This window comes from Dermacentor variabilis, chromosome 10, assembly GCF_050947875.1.
Source record: "Dermacentor variabilis isolate Ectoservices chromosome 10, ASM5094787v1, whole genome shotgun sequence".
Taxonomy (NCBI): domain Eukaryota; kingdom Metazoa; phylum Arthropoda; class Arachnida; order Ixodida; family Ixodidae; genus Dermacentor; species Dermacentor variabilis.
In genome coordinates, this window is record NC_134577.1 from 16,053,196 (window position 1) to 16,074,898 (window position 21,703).

Consider the following 21,703-nt stretch of genomic DNA (forward strand, 5'->3'; position numbering starts at 1 on the left):
GTACTTTACGTACGTACTTATTTACGCAATACTGGCAATATTGACAAAAGAAGCTCGTCGACGTCGTGGCGTTTAACATAATTTTGCAAATACGGTGGATCAATAGGTACGTCCCCGCTCGCTGCAGCACCACCGCGAACAAGATTCCCTTGACGATGGCGCGGACAAAAGCCACGTTGGCCGGGAGAGCTATTACCAAGCACAGACTCTGTGTTTCCGCGGCTACCCACATACGTAACGACAAGCCCGCTACGAAAACAAATCGCGCCCAAGTCAGTCAGCACTGGCAAGAAAGAAGCCTGACGAGTGCTGGCTGTGCTGCAGCGCCAGCCAAAGTGCGGGCACCGCGTATAACTAAGCGTGCGCGAAAAAAATTCACCGGGACAACCGACAACACGACGCCGACCGTATACAAACGAGCAGAGACGACAAGCAAAAAAAAAAAAAAGAAAAGAAAAACCACCCTCGCAGAAAGCACGCCGCCAACATTGCACTACACCCCGGCGCGCGTCCCGCCTCGTGTTACGTAAGACGACGACAAATAGCTCACAGCAGTGCAGCCCCCGTGCAAACAACGGCGGTGCCAACTCGAGCGCGACGGAGACGGTTTTATTTTTCTTCTGTGCCACCCCGGAGTGGCACGCCGCACTGCTGCTTTTCTCGTGGTAGGCGTACATATACCTGGGAGTGGGCTGTCACTTCCCGGTTGTAAGGCGCATTTGGTGCCGAGTTTGAAACAGGGGATCACGCAGGCATACACGAGAAAGTAACTGTGCGTTGAGGAAAAATTAAAAAAAAGTACGACGATAATTGCGGAACGACGTCCCAGTTTCACGTGCAATGTGATAGCGCAAGACCTATAGTTGGTCTGATAACTTCTGTGGGCTGCGCTCAAAGGACGGGTGTATACGAGAACGATCCTCCCACACTGCAGGAGCTACAGGCAGCCATTACTCAGCACATTGCTCAGATGACTTCAGCAGCCCTCCACCGAATGCTTAACAATATGCAGCGCGTCGTGTGCAGACGTGTATTCGAGCCAGCGGTGGGCATTTTCAGCATCTGCTGTAGTGACCGCTGCACTGAGGTAAATAAAGCTTCGCAAACTTTAAGACCGCCATTCTTGCTGCACAGTTACTTTGCGGACACCCAGCAGAAGTAGTGACAGCAGATACCTACCTCGGTAAGATTGTCGCCAGTGTCAAAAGGGGAGGAAGTGAGGGGATGGACCCATATTGATGTGATCGAATCTGCCTAAACGCGCCGGAGCATCTCGAGCAAGCAACCCTTTGCTACCTACGGAAGGGTCACTGGGAGCCGAAGAACTCGATATTTTCAGCGCTAACACGCGACGTGCGGTGGTAAGACAACTTCGCAGTGCGTTTTATTTCGCGTTTGTGTGTGTTTTCTATAAAGCACGAAGGCTGATGGTTCGCAAAACCTCACCTGAGAGAACGACGGGAGAGCCACTAATGATCGAAAGACGCCACAAAGTCCTGCACTGGCGCAGGTCAAGAAGCAATGCCAATATGTATTTTCTTCGCCCATATATAGCGTATAAAAATATTTGAGATACTGAAGGCATGATAGTTACCACGTAACCTTCAATATCCTAAATACTTTCATACACCACGAATGGAAACAAACCATCATACCTTTAATACCCCCCACTTTTTTCTACATTAGGGCTCCCATCTACTAAAGATGCTTAATCCATGAACCACGGATCTTTGATAACGTGACAGGATGGAGCGCCAAAGTAAAAAAAAAAAAAAACGAAGTATAGGTGGCACCTGCCACCGCCCCATCTCAATGTGCATGCTCATAACATCCATCTGTCTGTCCTCGTTTACGAAACATAGGAAGAATTTCGAATCAAATCCAATTTGTGAATGCGCGCATACTCTTTCATGTCACCTGCTCGCGACGCGTGCGGCGTGGTGCTCTTGCATCCGAGAAGACACGGTAAAGTACGGCGCTCGTTCAAGCATGACGTCGAACGCTCGAAATTTCGTCCCCATAAACGCGTAGCAGCTCATGCCACGGCAGAAGCGGGCAGACAGGTAGCAGAGACTCACAAATGCGCATTACCAAGCTCACTGGAGAAGAAAACGAGGCCTTCGCGCGCATCGTGGATGGATTCGGCCTATTCGGCCAAGCTTCGCGTACGGCGAGACCCATTTTGCGAAGCCCTCGCTGGAAGCCAACGTTCAATGCGCGGGCCCGTGAGTAATGCCCGTTGGGAAACAATTAGAGGTGATAGCTCTCTTATCCCCGAGGACTGAACACGACCGTGGCTAATTTCGCGTAGAAGGCAGCGTTCATTATGTCCGCCAGCCTGTAGTTGCGGTGGTTACCTTGGCAGCCCTACTTTTCACGCCGTTTCGAGCTGCTGCTGCTGCTGCTGCTGCTGCAGAGACCCACATACAGGCGCCGCTGCTATCGTATTTGAACAGGGCGCGCGCTTTTAGTAAAGCACGCTTGAGCGCCTCTTTCATATGAACGCATACGCGAAGGAAACCGACGCCCCTTTTAAAATTTCGGTTATATCGCCCATTGGTTCTTTGCTGCCTAATGTTTTCTTTCCATTAAAGGTGCCGAGCGTGTCTAGCTCCCAGAATTTCAAGCAGAACTGACATCGTTATGAAAACCACCTTCGGGCGATAGCTGGACTACTATACAAGGTGTAATGAGCCGTTTCATACAGAGAGTCCATAAAGCAAAAATCGACAAACTAGTTCCTGATGAGCTATATATGCCTCATTTTCGCACGAGGCAATTATTTCAGACAATGACTGAGAAGCGCTGCACGGAAGCATTACTCAAATCACGCCTACTCCCTTTCCGTGTCTGCATCTCAGGTCAATAGCGTATACATATTTCAAGACCGAGCGGTCGTTGGTTGGCTAGCTTAGAAACAAGACCTATTAAATTACGCCTATCACATTTGCTGATATCACGACCTTAAGAGCGCAGGCTCGCAAGGACAGCAAACATCGGGAGAATCCTTCCATCAGATAAGACTGGGAGGACACATCAGGTAGACGTAAACGGGTGGTGTGTGTATACCCTGCGAGCGGATGAAGAAACAGGCACGTGCAGAGCGCGCGCGTGTGTATTTCAGAGAAAATCTGAAAAACAGCACAAGGCAACTACTCAGCGAGAAAGCCTGCTCGCGAAGGAACAATAAACACGTACGCGGACGGCGTGAACGTGCAGGAGCGTGCCAAAACAAAAGCGCCCTCCATGATTTTTTTTTCTCTTTTTCGCCGTTGGCGCGGTGTGCATTTCAAAGGCGAAGAATGCGTCCAGGCTCGCTAACCGTTGCTCCCGGCGTGCTGCCCGTTTTGGACGCGTAGGCAAGGGCTCTCTAGTGGCGGTGGCCTCCTTCCGGCGGCGCTGGAAAGAAGCGGGTATTTTCGGTGGCGCCCATGCGTTTTCGAACAAGACCATAAAGAAAACTGCATCCGTAGCTGTGAAAAGGCTGGAACCCTACCGTTGGGCGGCTCAAGTTTTCAAAACTTCGGGCTGGCCTTTCGTCTCCGAAAACGCGTCGCTTTAGCCGGGGAGATATCAACTGGGCTAAAAAGTGCGCCTGCCACAATTTTGGTGGTCGCACCTGGGGATGGAAAACCTGAAGTGCTAACGTTGTGTCCGAGAATTCACGAAAGCACAAGCGACAACACAGCCGAATGCTGTTAGCATTATTTGGGTCTTAAAAATTGATCGTCCCACAGACGAAGTTGATGAGAAAGAATGCAAATCGCGCATAATACACATAACATAGTAGAAACAAAGACGAACGCTTACTTTGCCCTTCGTCCTTAAGCTTCGGTGCATAGGCGCAAGCAATAATGTTCATGCTCCCGCAACTTCATGTGAGACGACGACGCTGATTCCCCGGGAGCGCACCAAGCAAGTCACTACAGCACAGCTTGATAGCATTTAGCGGTTAGAAAACAGATGATTGCGTCCCGACCTTTTCGATATATCGGAAGGTGCGTAGAAGATACGATTAGCACGGAGATATCTTGTTTTTCAAGCTGGTAGATATTAGGTCATATCAGAATTAGTACAGGATGCCAAAAGAAGCTGTCACCTGGCGACCTCGGTACTTCGACCTCGCTTTTAGATACAATTCTGTAACACAACAGCATGACTGACAAGACAGTGACTGGGAATGTCGTTCAAGTGAGCTGTGCCGCTGGAATTTCTGATCCAGTGCCTCTAACACTCCTGTCCCTGTTAGCCTGGCAAACAAGGAACACAGTCGACATCCCTACGACAGGCGAGGCCGTCAGCTTATGGGATGGCCTGACGCACTGTCAAACTGCCAAGATAGCGACATCGCCGTTGACTTCCGTCATAAAGAAAGCGGTCAGATAGCTGGTTGTAAGGGTTGACGCCGCAAGTGCACAGCGCGCATTTATCAATGCGGTCTTTGTCGGGGAACATCGCAAAGCGAACTTCCCTCATATGAATGAACCACTGACATTCGTCACTTAAGAATGCGCAATAACACTTAGACGGTTACTAACACCCATAAAAAATTAATCGACAGAAGTTTACGTTTGCTCCCTTTCTCAATAGCTTGTATTTTTGCCGAGTTGTAAGTTCCAGCAAAGATGGCCTCGCACACCAAGGTCGGCAATGGGTGCTAGGATAGTTGCATGCACAACAACAGAGCTTTTGGAACGCTTCAAGCGGAAATGTTAGAATTGCATAATGCGAAAAAGTTGATTCATGTTGTAATGAACACAAGTGAGCCTGGATGATGGAGGTGCTAAAAGTAGAAAAGAATCAAACGCTGATGAGGCTGTCACGCTGTTGATCAGATCTCCAAGGAATCTTTTTTTCTAGGTTATTTAAACTGTACCTTTCTCCTTTTTTCCCTGCGAAATATGCCTATCAACGCTCGAGAATTCGGCAGGTGCTCGTTATGAAAGTTTCAATGCGCGTTCGTGGCGGTTGAGGTTAGAATCCTGACTGCTAATCAGAGGAGCCTTCACAGAAGACAAGCCAGTATCGTGTTACTTCGTGACAATTAACCATCCTAATTTCTTAATTACGAGGATTTCGGGTATATGGTCGGTTAAGAAGATGTTGAAGAAAATGGGGCTCACGGTGACGACAACGACGGAATAACCATCTTCTGTTCATAAAACACTAACCATGCGAACTACAGAGAGAGGGAGTGAGAGAGAGAGAGAAGGCGTGGAGTTTAACTAGATGCTAGTTTCCAGTTTGCTACCCTGCACTGGGGTAAGGGAAATAGGGGTTAGAAAGAGGACACAGAGAGAGAGAGAGAGAGAGAGAGATGTAAAACATAAATAAAAGAAAACGGGTAACAGGAAGCGCGTTCCAATTAGAGGTGTTGACACAGACCGGTGGATCTGAGTGGCGCTTGCACGGCCTCTTAATGCGACGTTAGGTTCCGTCGATGTTCAAGAAATGAGAACTACAGAAGTACGTGCGTTTCGCTGCGATGCCGTATCCGCAGATCAAAGACAGGCAGCTCGACACAGCACATGCACCGGTGCTGTCAGAGCAGAGGCGGCACGTATAATGGACCTAGAAGGTGAACAGCGGTGCGTCGTATCTCGCGTGACAAGCAGGCATCTTTCTCTTCCGTCACACCGACGCCAGCGCAAAGCCTAGGCTTGACGTGGAAAGCAGCGTGCCGGCCAACCTTTTGCAAAGGAGTCGCATGACCCGCCATGTTTGCGCTCGCGCACGATCCCAGAGAAACGCGAACGCACACGCAGAGGGGAGCACGTGACGCATGCGTGCGCAGACGCCGCCGCCCTGGCGTCCGTCGCGAGCGGCACGTGCTCAAAGTTAGAGAGAGGCGCCCATCTATGATGCGTGCAGTCGTTAACCTCTCCGGGCCGCGTTGCAGCGCAACAAAAGGGATGGCCGTTTCGCACGGGGAGAGCATTGCATCTCGGGGACGGACCGTCGCACGGAACGGATGTGGCGAGACGTTCACATTTCGCTGCAGCAAAATGTACCGCGTAGAGCGCGGAAGCCACTTAGATGAGGCGTTAGTACGCGATGGGGTCCGACCACGGGCCCTGAAGTAGGCTACCAACGTGCGTGCTACGATTATGCGGGGTTTCACTTCAGTTTTCACTGTCAGGCCGCCGTAACGGCTGCAGCTTAAAGAATAGGACTGAGTGACTCGATTACCCACATTGCTGTCCTCTTTCCTCTCTCCTTTTTTCTATTCCTCCTTTCCCTCACACCTAGTGTAGGGTAGCAAACGGGACGCTCGTCTGGTTGACCACCCTGCCTTTCCTCTCTTTGCTATCTCTATCTCTCTCTTCAGAAGAATGGCTGTTTTCATCAAGCCAGAGAGGTAATCGTTTTAAGTATCCCGGTGCTTCCTATCAGGCGTAAAATGGAATTTTTAGGGATGTGTGAATTTAGTGGTGAGGTTGAATCGAGTACGAATAGAATCGTGTGAGAAGCGAAGCGAACAGAAGCTGATATCGAATGCTTTTCGAATAGTTTCCCAGTAATAAACGGCGGTTTTCACCGTTACTACAAACCAATGTTCACATCCCACTATTAATAACATTAGAGCGTTTCTGTCACTACACTGGGCGATATTAAGGCCCACCTTGCTTATTAAATGCACAAATAAAGCATTAGCAGCAATATACGCAGCTTGTTCGCTTACCCAGAAATCTTCGGAGAGTACGAATGACCGTGGCTTAGCCGGTCAAGTCTGGCTGCCGGAGCGTAGTAGCCTGCTACGCTACGGAACTTCTCATGTTTTATGCCTACTATGGCCGCAATGCTGAAAGTCATCGTACTTTTGCTCCAATTTTATGCTTCTTTAGGCAGAGTTCATCACTCCGAAATATTCGCATCCACGAATACTGGCTATATGATTCCAAAACCGAATGAAATAGGGCAGTATTCGATTCATTATTCGAAAGTTTGGAATATTCGGACACCCTTAATATTAAAAATTAGCAAGGAAAAAACGCACGCTACATGGAAGGTTTGCCGCGCAGCTCAGCGAACTGCTTCTTGTGGCATCGCTCGCGACGTTAAACAGCCGCGCGGCGGGAATGGATGTATAGATGGATGTTATGAGTATCCCCTTTGGAATGGGGCGGTGGGTTGCGCCACCAAGCTCTTGCTATTATACTGGAGCGCCAGTAGCGACATCTAGGGACGACGTGTGATGATACTACCAATTGTAAGTGTTCTTGTGCCCCCAAGCCAACTGTTGGCGAAATCAAACAAAAGACGTGCCAGATGTGTCACAAGGTTCCCACACAGTAGCTTCACACGATGAGAGGTTTAGCACAAGATACTCTTTTTTCCTCGAAGTTCGCACTCCCGTTGTTTCCCATCCTCAAGTACAGGGTAGCCAACAGTAAATATCCTGTGGTTAACGTTTCTGTCTTTACTTTCATCTTAAGGATACGTTGGTTTCATAACGCGCCACAGCTATCGCTGCGACTGTAATGTCGTTTTATATACAACACCACTATTTATTTATTTATTTATTTACTTATTTATTTATTTACTTATTTATTTATTTATTTACATATCTGAGGTATGTTGGTAGCTTTGACACTGGCATTCAGAGAGGAGCCATTCACACCGGATCGCTTCACATCCGCTCCCTGTGTGAGGGCTGATTTCGAAGGGGACGTCGTGCCTACGCCAGAGAAGTTTGCGAGCTGTAGTGCGGAGAGTGGGGGCTCTGTGGACATGGTCCAGCGAGAATCGCGGCGGGTGGTGGACACGGAAACCGGACATTGTTCCTCTCCCCTCGGGGTACACACACGCACACACACATGGCCAGACACGCCGCGCTTATAATGGCACGCACGGTCGTCGCACGGGCCTCGCCCGGTGAAGGGAGAAGAAGCGTCACCGCTTCCGTCCCATTGTGTACGCTGGCTTCCCCTCGCCGCGCTACCGTTGATCTCGCAAGGCGAGTTAGCGGGCGACCTTCGACCTGTCACCGCGTCGCGCGACGTTGTGCACTCTGATGACGCCGTGCGTTCTGCAGGAGGGGACGCTGAGGATGACAAGGCGACGGCCCTAGTGCTCGCGTGATGTCCGCGCGCGTGTGGATACAACAATGTTTCAGAACGCCAAAGTGTCCACTGCACGTGACGGAGGGTGCGCAAATTGAGTGCCAGGGAAAGGCACGTGTGCGCGTTACGGAATTAGAACGAACCGCTGCGCAACCGTTTGTCCCAAACTGCTGCATCATGAAGGCACATCTATTCGCATGAAACCTGTCTCCCACGGGAGCGCTTAGCTGTCGAACGGATGAGTATCGCGATATCTGTTAATTCGCGCGGTTCTGGTTTCCAGCATACAGCTAGCGGCACTCTGGTTAAGGTAAATCGTTAATATGGACCATATTTATTACAAGTACATCACAACTAATATTTAAAGATGTTTAATATCAGCCTCAACGGAACAAAATCTCGGCAAATATACAATGGCACTAAAATAGATTCCTATTCCAGTTGAAATAAAGCAAGCAGACCCACCCAATACGAACTAATAGTTTTGTTATGCCTGTGATTCTCTCAGTAATCGTAGAAGCGAACATTAAAAAAAAAGCAAAGCTAGCAGATCCAACATGCATGCTGGAATCAATGTGGAGCGAAGCTCTCGCGCAGTGATTAACGAAATCCTATAAATATGCCCCATTTCATTCCTGCGTCTTTCACGTAAAGCAAACAGTGGCGCGCGCATGCGCTCTCGCGCACCAGTGCCACGCAATGTGACTAATCTTATATTGGTGTATTGTTATTCTCCATTTCTTCTTGTTCACTTTAAATGTGCCGGCCGCTTCTTGGCCGATTCCCCGTTATGGATACGTGCTTTAATATAGAAATTAGCATCATAAATAACACGTGGCAATCATCTGTAAGATCTAGTTGCTGTTGGCACGAGAGAAGTATAAGTGTGTTTGCGGATCTTTTCTTTTTGGGATAAAAATGAGGAGGAATCTACTCGGCGAGAACCCGACCACAGCGACTGACCGACCGACCAATCGACAGATCGACCCAGACGAAATCATGGGATGGTAGGCAAAGAAAGCATAGCTTTCATAGCCATTCTTATGCTGCTGCTAAACACGTCGCGTAAGTAATGTAGATAAGCTGCAAAAGTAACGCGGAAAGTCCAATCTATCACCAGCCTATTGGTTCAGACGCCATCGCATCTATGAATAGTATCAATAGAGACGGATGAACTGGGCACAAAAAGAGGAGTGTCCAGGGTGCGCGCAAAGCGTTACCTCGCCAGCCATCTCTTCTGGCCAGTTGTCCATCACGATGTCCGCGCACTCAGTGGAGCGAAGAAAGCCCTTCTTTCACGCCGAACGCGCGCTTACATTGGCAGCGCGATCGTGGCGCAAACACCGCTCTCTAGCACTCGGCATAGTTGAAGGTCTTGGCAGCGGGCGAGCTACGGACATTAGTTTCAGTCGGCGGAGCGCGTCTGGGCCGCGCTGCAGCCACACGTCTGGGCTCTGGAGGTCGGAACTGCGCCTGCTGCACATCCAAAATTAAACCTGACAGCCCGCTGTGTATAGTTAGAGCCTTCCAGCGGCGCACGGCAGTGCGTCACGAAACGCCGAGCGCCGTGGACGTTACCGCCACGCTCTTCGCTCGCACTCACTGATCCTCGCAGGAAAAAAAAAAGTACGAAAAGCAGGACCCTGAATCCTCCTCACGCACAGAAGGCTCATTTCGTCAGGCCGTGGCCAATGTACCGCGACTATTTCTTTCGCGTCTGCTCTTTGGGATGTATTAGTATATGCCTCACTGCTGAGAGGAATTGCGTAACTATAGCTTGCTTCGCACAGACCACGTCAGAGGTGCAAGAAATGACAAGATGCCACACACACACACACACACACACACACACACACACACACACACACACACACACACACACACACACACACACACACACACACACACACACACACACACACACACACACGCACGCACGCACGCACGCACGCACGCACACACACACACACACACACACACACACGCGCACACACACACACACACACACACACACACACGCACGCACGCACACACACACACACACACACACACGCACACGCACACACACACACGCACACACACACACACACACACACACACACACGCGCACACACACACACGCACACACACACACACGCACGCACAAAGAAAAAAAACAGAAGTGTTTCAGTCATAGAGAAAGAACCTTCTTCAAAGCGTTACGCAAACTAAACTGCGCAGTGAGGGAAAAGACACTTCACCGCCGGTGACTACGTCCGCCTAAGGACGTCGAACAGTGCATGGCAAGATTTCCTCACACCTTTCGGATTCTATAAAGAGGACTATCGAGGAGCAAGGACCATCTGTATTTCTTTGGAAGAAGGACAAGGGCCGAATTCTTCGAAGCTTCAAGCAGCGCACCCAGAAGCTCCTCATGGACCTGACTGAAGTAGAAGGCCACCGAGGGAGCCTCGCCGTGGTCCGTATACAAAAGCAAGGTGTGGCTCCGTGAGGCAGGCGAAGTATAGTGATCAGTACTCGGTCCAGAAAGGCTTTTGTCATCACAAGCGTTCCGACATTAGCCGTGCGCATGTTGCACATGCGTTCGGACAAGAAATAAAAAACAAAAAGCTACGGTGGTGTACTGCGATGAAGTGCACCAGATTGCCGAAGGGGCAGTGTACAAAATTCCCAGGCATGTTTATGTATAATGCATATATATACATTATACACGGAAATCGGGGAATAGCTGAGCACCTTGGCGAGCCCCTGTTTCCCACAATGCGACCATGGGCGACGGGTTGTCAGGCTTACCTGTCGAATAGACGGGTAAATTCCTTTCCAGGCCAGCTTAATTGCTTATCAACAATGCATCTACTAAATATATATGCAATGTAATATGTACGGCACGTGAATTTTTGAAGGCAAACCATGTTATGCCGTCACTGCATTAATATGTACATTTCCACTGGTACATCGTGAATTGTACATAACCGTCTTGTGTGCATATACATAGAACATCATGTCTTCCTATGTAACAATATTTTTTCGTGTGCAACAGTGTACGAATTTTCTGTCGGCTTAAATAAATCTGTAGTATAAAGCGCGTAGACTCGAACATTTCTGTGAACACGAGCAGTGTGTATAGTGCGCATTTGCTTGTATTGTGTCGTCCTGCGGTATTGTGTCGTCATCGCAGCTCACGATCTTTCGAAATAATATTTTTCTAAAGAAATTATGTAGCGCGCTTCTTTTCTTCAATACATTTATTCTATAACAGCGACAAGGTCTACATAGGTAGAAAGAGTCCACAGGAACAATATTACGCTGGCTGGAAAATCTCTTCTTGCTCAAGGTCCGTTCTGCTTGTAGCGTAAGAATTAACGCCTGTTATGTGTGTGCTTCTTTATGGCGACCCTTTAAGTTATTTGAATGTTTGCCCTGCGCCATAAAATGCGCAAAGCATGCGTTTTATATATGTACACGCATAGTCGGTTCAAATAACTCAAGTCCAACAGAAATCTATGGCGTGGACCATAGATCCACAGATGGTGGTCAGGTCTGTTCTGGGCTGCAAGAAAGAAATGACTGGAAAGTTCGGATGTCGCGCGAGAGCCATATATATATATGTACACGGAAAGCGGATGGGTGAGCGATGTTGGCTCCACGGTGCAGGGTCCTGTCGCTCCGGTAAAACGCGACCCCGAGCGGGGCCTAGTCGGCGAAGTTCAAAATAGAGGATCCCCTCCCCCCCCCCCCCTCCTTATTCTCCTTCTCTCTCGTCGTTGGGTCCCGCACGTGGCGACGACGAGACCAGTTCTGCTGATAAAAGACACCAGGCCTCGCCGGCGCGCGGTTCAATGCCTTTCTCCCCTGGGCCGCGTTAAAGGGCCGCCGAATTCCCTTCTCCAGCCGCCACCATTATTGCACTGTTGCCGACTCCGCTGAATCAGGCGACGCGCAGGAACCCGTGCCCGTCCGAAGGACGCGCGAGGGAGCGGAAGCGCCTGTTTGAGGCTGCAGCGCAGCGCTGAACGGCGCGCAATGCGTTTGGTTGCAGCGTTGAGGCTGACGAGAGCTCCGCCGAAGCAAGAAAAAACAATGTGCACCCTGCGTTTCTTAGAAAGAAAAAGGAAATGGGCGGGGGGCGAACAGCGGCAGCTTGCCTGGCGATGACTCCGCAAGCGAGAGATCGGAGCCTATTATCTAAAAGCACTTATACGAGAACTTTCATTGCAACAGTTATTCATATGCTTGATATTTCTAGTGTCTCTTAGCTGTCAACGCGGCCTTCAATATTAAATTATGGGGTTTTACGTGCCAAAACCACTTTCTGGTTATGAGGCACGCCGTAGTGGAGGACTCCGGAGATTTCGACCACCTGCGGTTCTTCAACGTGCGCCTAAATCTAAGTACACGAGTGTTTTCGCATTTCGCCCCCATGGAAATGCGGCCGCCGTGGACCGGGATTCGATCCCGCGACCTCGTGCTCAGCAGCCTAACACCATAGCCACTGAGCAACCACGGCGGGTGGTCTTCAATATTCTGGCGGCACACGGTAAGCAGAGAGCGTCACCGTCAGCCCATATTGCGTTGCCTTTTGCGCTACGTCTAAAAGAAAGCGTCGAAGGAAATTTAGCAAACTTCAGATTCAATGGTGGAAGTCCGTCGGGGAAAAAGATCGTTTGAAGATAAACGCATTCGACACAGATTACGAAAACCGTCGATGCGAACACCTCAGATATAATGGGACGAGAACGAAGGTGCAAGTACCTTGATTCAACGGTGGATGACGAAAGCAGGATATCTCCCGCCAGGTAGGTGAAGTGGAAGTGTTAGGAGGGAGTTATGCGGGTAATAACGTCTTCCGCCTGCAACTTGCGAAACCAACACGCACTAACAACCCCTGTAGGTACAAGGACTTCAAAACAGTTTAGAAACTCGTATATCCTTCGACAAGTGCGGCGACAACGTTCTCATAGGTTGCGTACTATGAAGATGGCACGCACTCCGCACCGGGCTCGACTTGTAGTTGCGCAACTCTTCGCGCAGAAGTTGTTGAGATTGCGTTCTACGAAGACGGGGCAGAAAGTACTTATCGTGTGCTGCCAGTTACTGTATAGGTTATAGTCATCGCTGCATAGCTATGCTCCTCACTCTGTGCGAAGCGGTACAACTTCTTTAGAAATAATCGTCGCCCCTCACCGTGGCTCAGTGTCGATAGCGTTCTGCTTCAGCAGCAAAAGGTCGCCGGTTCGACTCACGGCCGCGACAACCACATTACGACGGAGGCGGAATGTAAATGCGCTCGTGAACTAGCTTTGAGCACACAATGAAAAACCCCAGGTGGTCAGAATTACTTCGGTCTCTCTTACTAAGGCGCCTTTCGTATCCCTCTGTAGCTTTGGAACGTTCAACAATATCAATCAATCAATCAATCAATCAATCAATCAATCAATCAATCAATCAATCAATCAATCAATCAATCAATCAATCAATAACACTTGTCGCACACAGAGAAGACGTGGTGAGTACCAAACAAAGGTGGGCCTCTCACACTTCTTGGAGCAGATCCTTGTTTGCTCTGGCCACGGCTTCTGGCGAAGTATATATAGGCAGCTGAATATCTTAAGAACCCTCACCCCTCCCCGGTTACACACATACATGCTCTGTCTCTCTCATACACAGGAAAAAAAGAGGAGGCAAGAAAATGCTATAACGCTATAAACTAACACGCCGACGTAGCGCCTCACCGACGGGTACTCTTGTGTAGGCGTACATACGACTACACCCATGAAATGCACAGGGGTGTCAGGCAGGTATGCGCTAGACAAATATATATTTAAACCCCCCCAGACGCATGGCTGCTGGAGCGTGCCAAGCTTCGCACTTCCGCATGACGAAAACGAACCGCTCTCTTTTCTCGATGTTTTCTTAAAATTCCCCGAGGCAGCCAAGCAAAAAAGCGCTGAAGACCTCATTGACAGACGCGCCAACGAACGTGTGTTCTGCAATTTCTCCAGCAAGGGAAACCGACCCTCTTTTCGTCTTATTTCTTCTCTTTCTTTCTTTTTTCCATTTTCTTCTTTCTTTTTTCTTTTTAGGCCACCCCTGAGCCTCTTTCGGGAGCTCGGGCAGGAACAAGTAAATACGCACAGGTAACGCGTATCAGACCCAAGCGTCGTGCAGTGCCTGCCAAAACGCTCGTGTACCGTGCGCTGCGTGCAGGTTAAAATACCCGGGTGGTCCAAATTTACCCGAAGCGCTCAACTTCTGAGTCTCTCATAGGCCTAGTGTTGCTTTGGGCAGTTAAGTTCCTTACGATTCATGTCCTACGTATCATCCGAACTGCGATATCCGTATCCCTCTCCCCATTTCGCGAGCGCATGCGCAAGAAACGCGTACATCGGGTAGTCAAAATAAAGCTCCTACTCGAGACGGCCGTCCCCTCGTCGCCTCTCCACCTCTAAGCCGGGGATGACGTCATTCGCGCCGCTGACGTTGCGCGGGACGTCATGTCGCCAGGGGTTTCGTAAGCGGGAGAAAGCGAAACACAGAAAGGCAACAGAGTAGCTTAGCAAAAGAAAAAAAAAAGAATGAAACCGATTCTGTGAATGACGTGCTCATAAACACCGAGAAACAGACGGCTTGTACGGGGGCTTTGTTTATTCCCGCTTGGAAGTGAATGCTTCGGACTTGATAGCTTCGTGCAGCAACGGTGCATTGAAAGACGTCTAAGAGTGTGTTGTACGTGTCACGTTTCACACAATTCGTTCTTGAATTGACATCCTCCACGCATCAGAACACTTCAAGAACAATGTTTCCTGTTTCCCGCATGGAAAGTTCCGGAAAGTTCTGGAAAGTGTTACCGGATTGGGCTCGCCGCTTTGTGGAGCGATAGCGTCTGTCGCGGCTAAAGGACCATATTATTTGGCTTAACTTTACTGGCACTAGATAATATGAATCTTCTCCTTTTTTGCCATACATTGCGAATTCTAACATGCCGCATAAGGCGGGACAGATTCAAGCACTATACTGGAATACGGCTAACGCAACCGGGAGTCGAACCCGAAACTTCTTGCTGGGAGCAAAAACACTACACGGAGGGACAGACTGCGGCGAGGACAAAAGTAATATAGAGGAAGAGATAGAAAACTGCGGGGAGGACAGAAGTAATATAGAGGAAGAGAGACAGAGGTAGAGAAAGCACAAAGAAGGGGGCATAGAGCGGTAGAAAAGTAGTGCAGCGAGAAGTACACAGCATACTCAGAAGAAAGCTACGCCAGGTGCATCACAGCAGGAGATGCAGCGGAGGGAACTGCTGGCATCCATCCCAATGGGTCACAGTCCCGCACTCTGGCGTGTGCGCGACGCCCTGCCAACGGCGCAAATCAAGGATGCGTCTTGATGCGAGTGGCCGCCTGGCGGGCCACTACGGCTCGTAATAGCCGGCGGGCTCTCGGCCCCGCCCCGCCTTTGAAGTAGTCGCGCTGCCGCGGCGCATGCAGCGCCTCGCAGACACGACGCGAGCGTTGCACGTCTTCGTGCGCAGCGCGGCGCGAGCAAAGCCGTTCAAGCTGACCCAGCTGGCGTTTTTCTCGGGGCTGGTGAGGTCGGGTTACGAGGGGCCTATAAGTGCGCTTGGCGAGACCTCACGCGAAGGGGCAAAAGAATTAGATTAGTTGATTCAATTCCGGGGCTTTACGTGTCGAAATCACGATGTGATTATGAGGCATGCCCATATTCATTTTGACCCACTGTAGTTCTTTAACGTGCGCCCAAAGTGCGGTCACAACGAGCGTTCTTTTTTATTCTTTTTTTTTTTCATTCTTCCTCCATAGGAATACGGCCGCCGCGGCCGGGTTCGAAACGGCGACCTCAAGCTCAGCAACGTAGCAGCTGGGATATATACTGTGGCGGGTAACAAAAACAAGAGTCATCGGACTAGCAGCTGGTGATCACAGGGTAACTTAGACTCCAATTCATTTCGTATACAGTAAGAAAGCGGCAACACAAACACGGACGGTTCAGAGATGCGCCCGTGTTTGCGAACGGCAACTTCATTGGACAAGAAACCATCGCTCACTACAGGACTAGGCCCACCCGCCGAGGACACTCAAATTCATTTACAGTTTTCAGCTTAATGGACTCGTCAAAGACGCTTGCCGCGAATAAATTAACGTCAGCTTAAGCTGATTCCGCATTAACCATCACTTTAGCTCAACGCGATAACTTGTGGAACATCGCGAGCCAGCTAAAGCATTCGAGGTCTAGAGATCCATGGAAATGTCTGAGACTTGGAATTACATCCTATACAGACACTGTGGACGACGGCAGTACGTGCAAGGTATACTTGATGATGACGCAATCGCGTTCGACGAAAGTTGTTTTTCGAGCCACAGAGGCCTCCGCAGCCGGCGGTTCTGTTTGTTTTTCGAGTACTTGCGACAACCGTTTCTCCCCCCCCCCCCTTTTTTTTTCTCACGAAGTCCGTCTAACCGTCACGCTTGTCTGGTTGCACTAGCTATCGCAGCAAAGACAGGGGAACACTACTCGATCATGAATAATCGCAGACAAGCCGTGTGAGTGGTTGCACGTCGTTTAAAAGCTGGAGCAGGCAGCGCCTTTTAGAAAGAAAATGACAAGAAAGTCAGCAGGACTGACGAAAACTACAGGCGTCAATACTAAAGACGGAAACACGCTTACACGTACGCGCGACTTTGTAAAAGACTCGAGCTTACGGTCTGTGCTTTAACGTTCTCCTTCTGGAATGCCTCCACGGAGCGTAAATTCAAGATTAAAACACTCAAATAAAGCAATACGCAAGCGTGAACACCCGGAAACTACGAATCTTCTAGTATACGGTGATGCCCTTCAGCATCCCATACCCAAGTATGGATGAATCGATGCATGGATGGATGCTACGAGCTTCCCCTTTGAAAGGGGGCGGTCGGTTGGGGCACCAAGGTACTTTATTTTTTTGCGTAATGCCTTGAACATATTTATTTCTAACAGATAAAGATTTCGCAGCGCCAAGTTTCTGAACCATTATTGGGAACGTTGTCTTTGTATGCCTCCGTTGTTTGTCGTCTCCCTACTTTTCTGTCGCCAAACCTCCAACCACTTTTTACTATTCTTTATCGTGGACATGTTCACTTATCCTCAAACCCAAGGGCTTCAAGGAGACTAGTGGAGCCTAAGCCGACAGCTGGGTAGATATAAAACAAGTACGGGCTAAAAGCAGTGGCAGCTGTCGTCTGGTGTGGCAAGCGGCTCCCGACGACGCGTGTAAGTGAGCGAATAATAAGGCAGGCAAACGAGACAACAGAAAAGGTGCCGCGGCGGGGTGAAAAATCTTTACAGACGCGCCCGGCAGAAGCCATCGTTTTGGACCGAAATAGCCGCTGCCGCCTAGTTCGAGAAACAAAGGAATCCCTGCCTATTTTATTATAGTTTTATTTTTCTTCTTCTTTTCTTCGGCTATTCAGGGAACACGAGAAAAAAAAGGCCACTTCACCCAGGTCAGCACCATCACTAAATAGAAGGTCTTGGCGCAGGCTCAGAGCAGGAATGGCGATGGAGTTAGGAGCATTGCGCGGTGTCATCGGTGGTTTACGCGACGACCGAGGTGTCGGCGGTTCGTCGACCTCCAAGTGTGTGACTGCGCTCGCCAGAAATCCTCCGTGGAATATTCCTGTGTGTGGGGGAAGGGGGGGGGGGCGCACGCCTCAAACCGCCAAAGAAGCGAAGCCATGCCCTGAGAAACCGACGAGGTTGACAACGCTCCGTACTCCGTAATATCCATTACAAGAACCGATCAACAGAGTTTATAGACATCTTATGAACTTCTTCACCTACTTCATGAACTACTTCACCTCTTTATAGCCTTTCCTTATTGCAGGCAGAATGCACAGACATTCTGCAGGTAATCGCGGAATAAATGGTTTTAAGTACATAAGACCTGAGTTCAATCTCCATGTAGAATCCAAGTCCTGCGGTCTTAAATTGAGTTTAGTTCACGTATTTGTATAGGCTTTGAATATGTGTTCATAGGCTGGTTTGGACATGCAGCAACAATAGATTAGGCAGTTCATGGTAATGTAATAGGATACTTTCCTTGCCCATAATTATATTTTTCGCTGTATTGTATGCGTATATGCAAGAACGCGGAACATCCGTAGATTATCTTTATCGACTTATGACTTTGACTTTATTTAAATTTGGACAATATACAATTGTCCAGGTGAAGAGGGATAAAGGTAACACACGTGGTCACCTGACTAGGCCCTAGACACCCTGCACTCACGCAGGCACAGCTTCGACATGGTGAGTGACGAAGTACAAACAAATTCTTACAGGAAGACTGCAACAATTCACATACAGCAATATACATATGAAAAATTAAGTACACCGTACATTAAAATCAATCAAATTAAACATTTATAAACACTACAAACGTGTTCACTTGACAAAAACAAAAACAAGAAACAAAGCAAGGAATCCTAACTGGATCTCCAAAACAACAACAACAAAAAAATGTTAACTTGAAAAACATGTTCACTTGACGAAAAAAAAAAAAGAAAACAACCAAAGGAAGAAATCCCAACTGGCTTATACACGATTCAAGAAAACACTCTTCGCCTGTTTTCGGAAAGCAGGCAAAGAGAAACAGGCTTCCATGATATCAATCAGATCCGGATAAAGGTTTAACAACAGATTAGGAATTTGCCAATTTAATAGCTGTGTTCCATAATTCGCCCTACATTTAAACTTGATGAAATTGGTTCTCCTAAATTCTTAATGGGATTCATATTTGGTATACCTCAGAACTGAAGAGTTGTGGATCAATTGCAAACTGATAATCGCAGTTTATATAGTGATTCAATGTCCAAGATGCGATTCTACGTAAGGTATATTGATGTTGATTCACGTTGCGGTAGGTTTTCAATAAAGCGCACACTTTTTTTTTCTGTAATCGATGGACGCTTTCCATGTCAGACCTAGTAGTGGTGCCCCAGACAAGCAGGCTGTAGTGTAGTCTCGAGTGGAGAGTATTAAAATACGGTTGACGTCATAAATAACTTGAGAGAAAAGACTATGGAATACACCCAATGCATGTAATTATGGCCTTGCAGACGATTAGCTCTTCTTCAAGAATGTAAACAATTTACAATCTCGGGGAACTTATAGAAATGGTCACTAGAAAGTCTAATGAACTGTGCAGAAATGTCTGTACGCCTTGCAGTAGCAAGGGCCTTCTTTTTTCTCGAGAAACATAAATTTGATCGTTCGGCGCTGTAGACGCTCCACCTGAGATCGAGTAATCAAATATTACACCTAAGTGGCTAATGGACCAGTTTATAAAGAGTCGTTGGAGATAAATCAGTATTCGTGCGACGCTCAATAACAACACGTAAACGCGCATAACCGAAACGCCATCAACCGTGTCTATAAGAAATGACGATATAGAACGGAACTTAAAATTACCTCCAATTTTTTTGAAGATGCAGGCCTCCGACATCTTTTGAGGATGAGAAAGGAATGCAATAAGAAGAATCGAGAAGCCAAGGCCTGATGTTGGCAGCCAGCCTGTGATGTCACGCTCTGTCAGACCCCCGGAACGAATTCGTTAAGAACACTTTATGTAATTTATTCGGCTCCAAGGATTCTTTTCGTATTATAGCTTTTTTTATTTTCATTTATAGACCTGTTCGTTATTCCCTTTTAAATATTCGTACAGAGCAGATAAGCTTTACAACTGCCACAATGTTTCCAGTTTCGTTTTTTTAATGTCGACGATGTCCAACCATCGACAGGCTCACGCTGTGAATGGCGACTAAGCTGGGCCACTCCATGCTCGAAGATCTGGTCATGCTATCAGCTTAAGTAGCAAGACCTGCCTTCACCTAACCTTTCACGTCTGTGAAAAAAAAAGTAAAAAACGCGAACAGGGGCAGAACTGCGCACGTTTTGCTCCATGGCAAGTCCAGCCAACAATGATCTTCTCCGGACGGCATCCAACTCATACCTTAACAGTTTAAAAAAAGAATATTTGAAAAAAAAACTGAGAGCATCGTTGCTAGTACCTAGCCGCCATCACTCATCGGCTTATTCTAGGAACGTCCGCAACTCCGCGTCTTGCTGCTCTGTTTGTCTTTAAGAATGTTCTTTTGCTCTCTTTCTGCCGGCATATTTCTCTCACCTCGTGACGGTCGAGGGAGAACACCGTTTCTCTCGCTTTCTCCTTTTTTTTTTCTCCAAGTCGAGAAAACAACACTTGAGACGACGCGGCCAGGCGTCGCCGCCGACTATTCATAGAAAGGTCAGGTTGAACGACCAGAAAAAGGTGAAGACGAGAGCGACTGAAACCTAAACGGTATCGCGTGTACATCGGCTGTCGTTTCTGAGACCTACAAAATCACGGTCTCTATAAAGACTCGGCTCTGGCAAGCGTTGTAGTTGCGATGAGTGGGCAAACGCACCCCCCTTAACTGCTGCGTCATTTTCATATAGTAATGCCTCTGCATGCCGAGGCGGGCCTAGCTAACAGAAAAAAAAAAGAAATGACCGAAATATGCTTGTCAGTGCCGTGAAGCAATCAGTACGTGGGGACCAAAAGCGTCATTGATTTCCCAAAAGGAGAAAGGGGTGTCAAGTCAGGTCAAGTAAGGTCAGCTTTATTTCTCCGACAGAAACGCTGGAAGGTGGTGGCACGTCTACTGTATCAGTCGTAAAAACACTGACGGCCCCGTCGGGGAATAAGACGTGAGACAAATGCATCAAAAGGCTCATAGCATTGCCGCTCGTACAAATATGAGAAAAATCCACGCATTTTCGACGCAGCTAACGGGAGCTCCGCAGTAGGAACCACAAACAGCTCTTGCAAAAAGCTAAATTAGGCAATAACTAAAAGAAAATGCGAAGTTGCTTAATCATTTCCAAGTAACTTTCTCAAAGAAAATTTCAAGTAAGTTTCGTGACGAGGCTTCGGGTAAATGGGGCTACGCGGACCCGGCTAGCCTGTCTATGCCACGTCCCTGTTGCCAGGTGAAGATGTGAAGGCGATACGAGTGCTTATACTCACAAGCTTCTGTAGAAGATTTAGCCTTGTCGAAACCTTTCATCTATTACTATCGCGCACTCACCCCGATTCCCTAAAATGCTGCGGGACGTCGAAGAAAAGAGAGTGCGAAACCATGAGCCGTCGTTTTCAAACAGTCAACGAAGAGAAGGCACCAACACGCAGTATGGCGCGAGCAAGAAAACCGAACATTCCTAGGAGACCACAGTGTAACATTGCACACTTTCGTGAGCGTGAGCAGCTTCGAGACGAAGCTCATTTGCAATTACGCTACTGAGGTGACCGGCGATAGCTAACCGTATGTATAGGGAGAATCCTTGCCTTTACATCTGCTAGGCGACTAACTGGGGTTACCCCGAGCATCCTGTCACCTGCGATACGTCTGTATAAACTGGTTGGATATACACTGGTTGAACATCAGAAGAACACAATTTTGGGTCAGTTGGTTGTGCACACCTGAATGCGGGGAAGCGCGACAGATGGGACAAAGTAAGGCGAGACCGACGGGACAAGCGCTTGTCCCGCCTCTCTCGCCTTACATTGTCTCGTCTAGCCCGCTTCACCGTACTCAAATACTGGT

The 21,703-nt window shown here is 48.5% G+C and overlaps 1 protein-coding gene across 1 annotated transcript in view; it reads right to left on the bottom strand.

Annotated features, from left to right (window-relative positions):
* The window catches only part of LOC142560010 (uncharacterized), a 184,537-nt gene that overhangs the window by 162,140 nt on the left and 694 nt on the right, over positions 1–21,703 (bottom strand). The gene's annotated exons all lie outside the window — the stretch shown is intronic.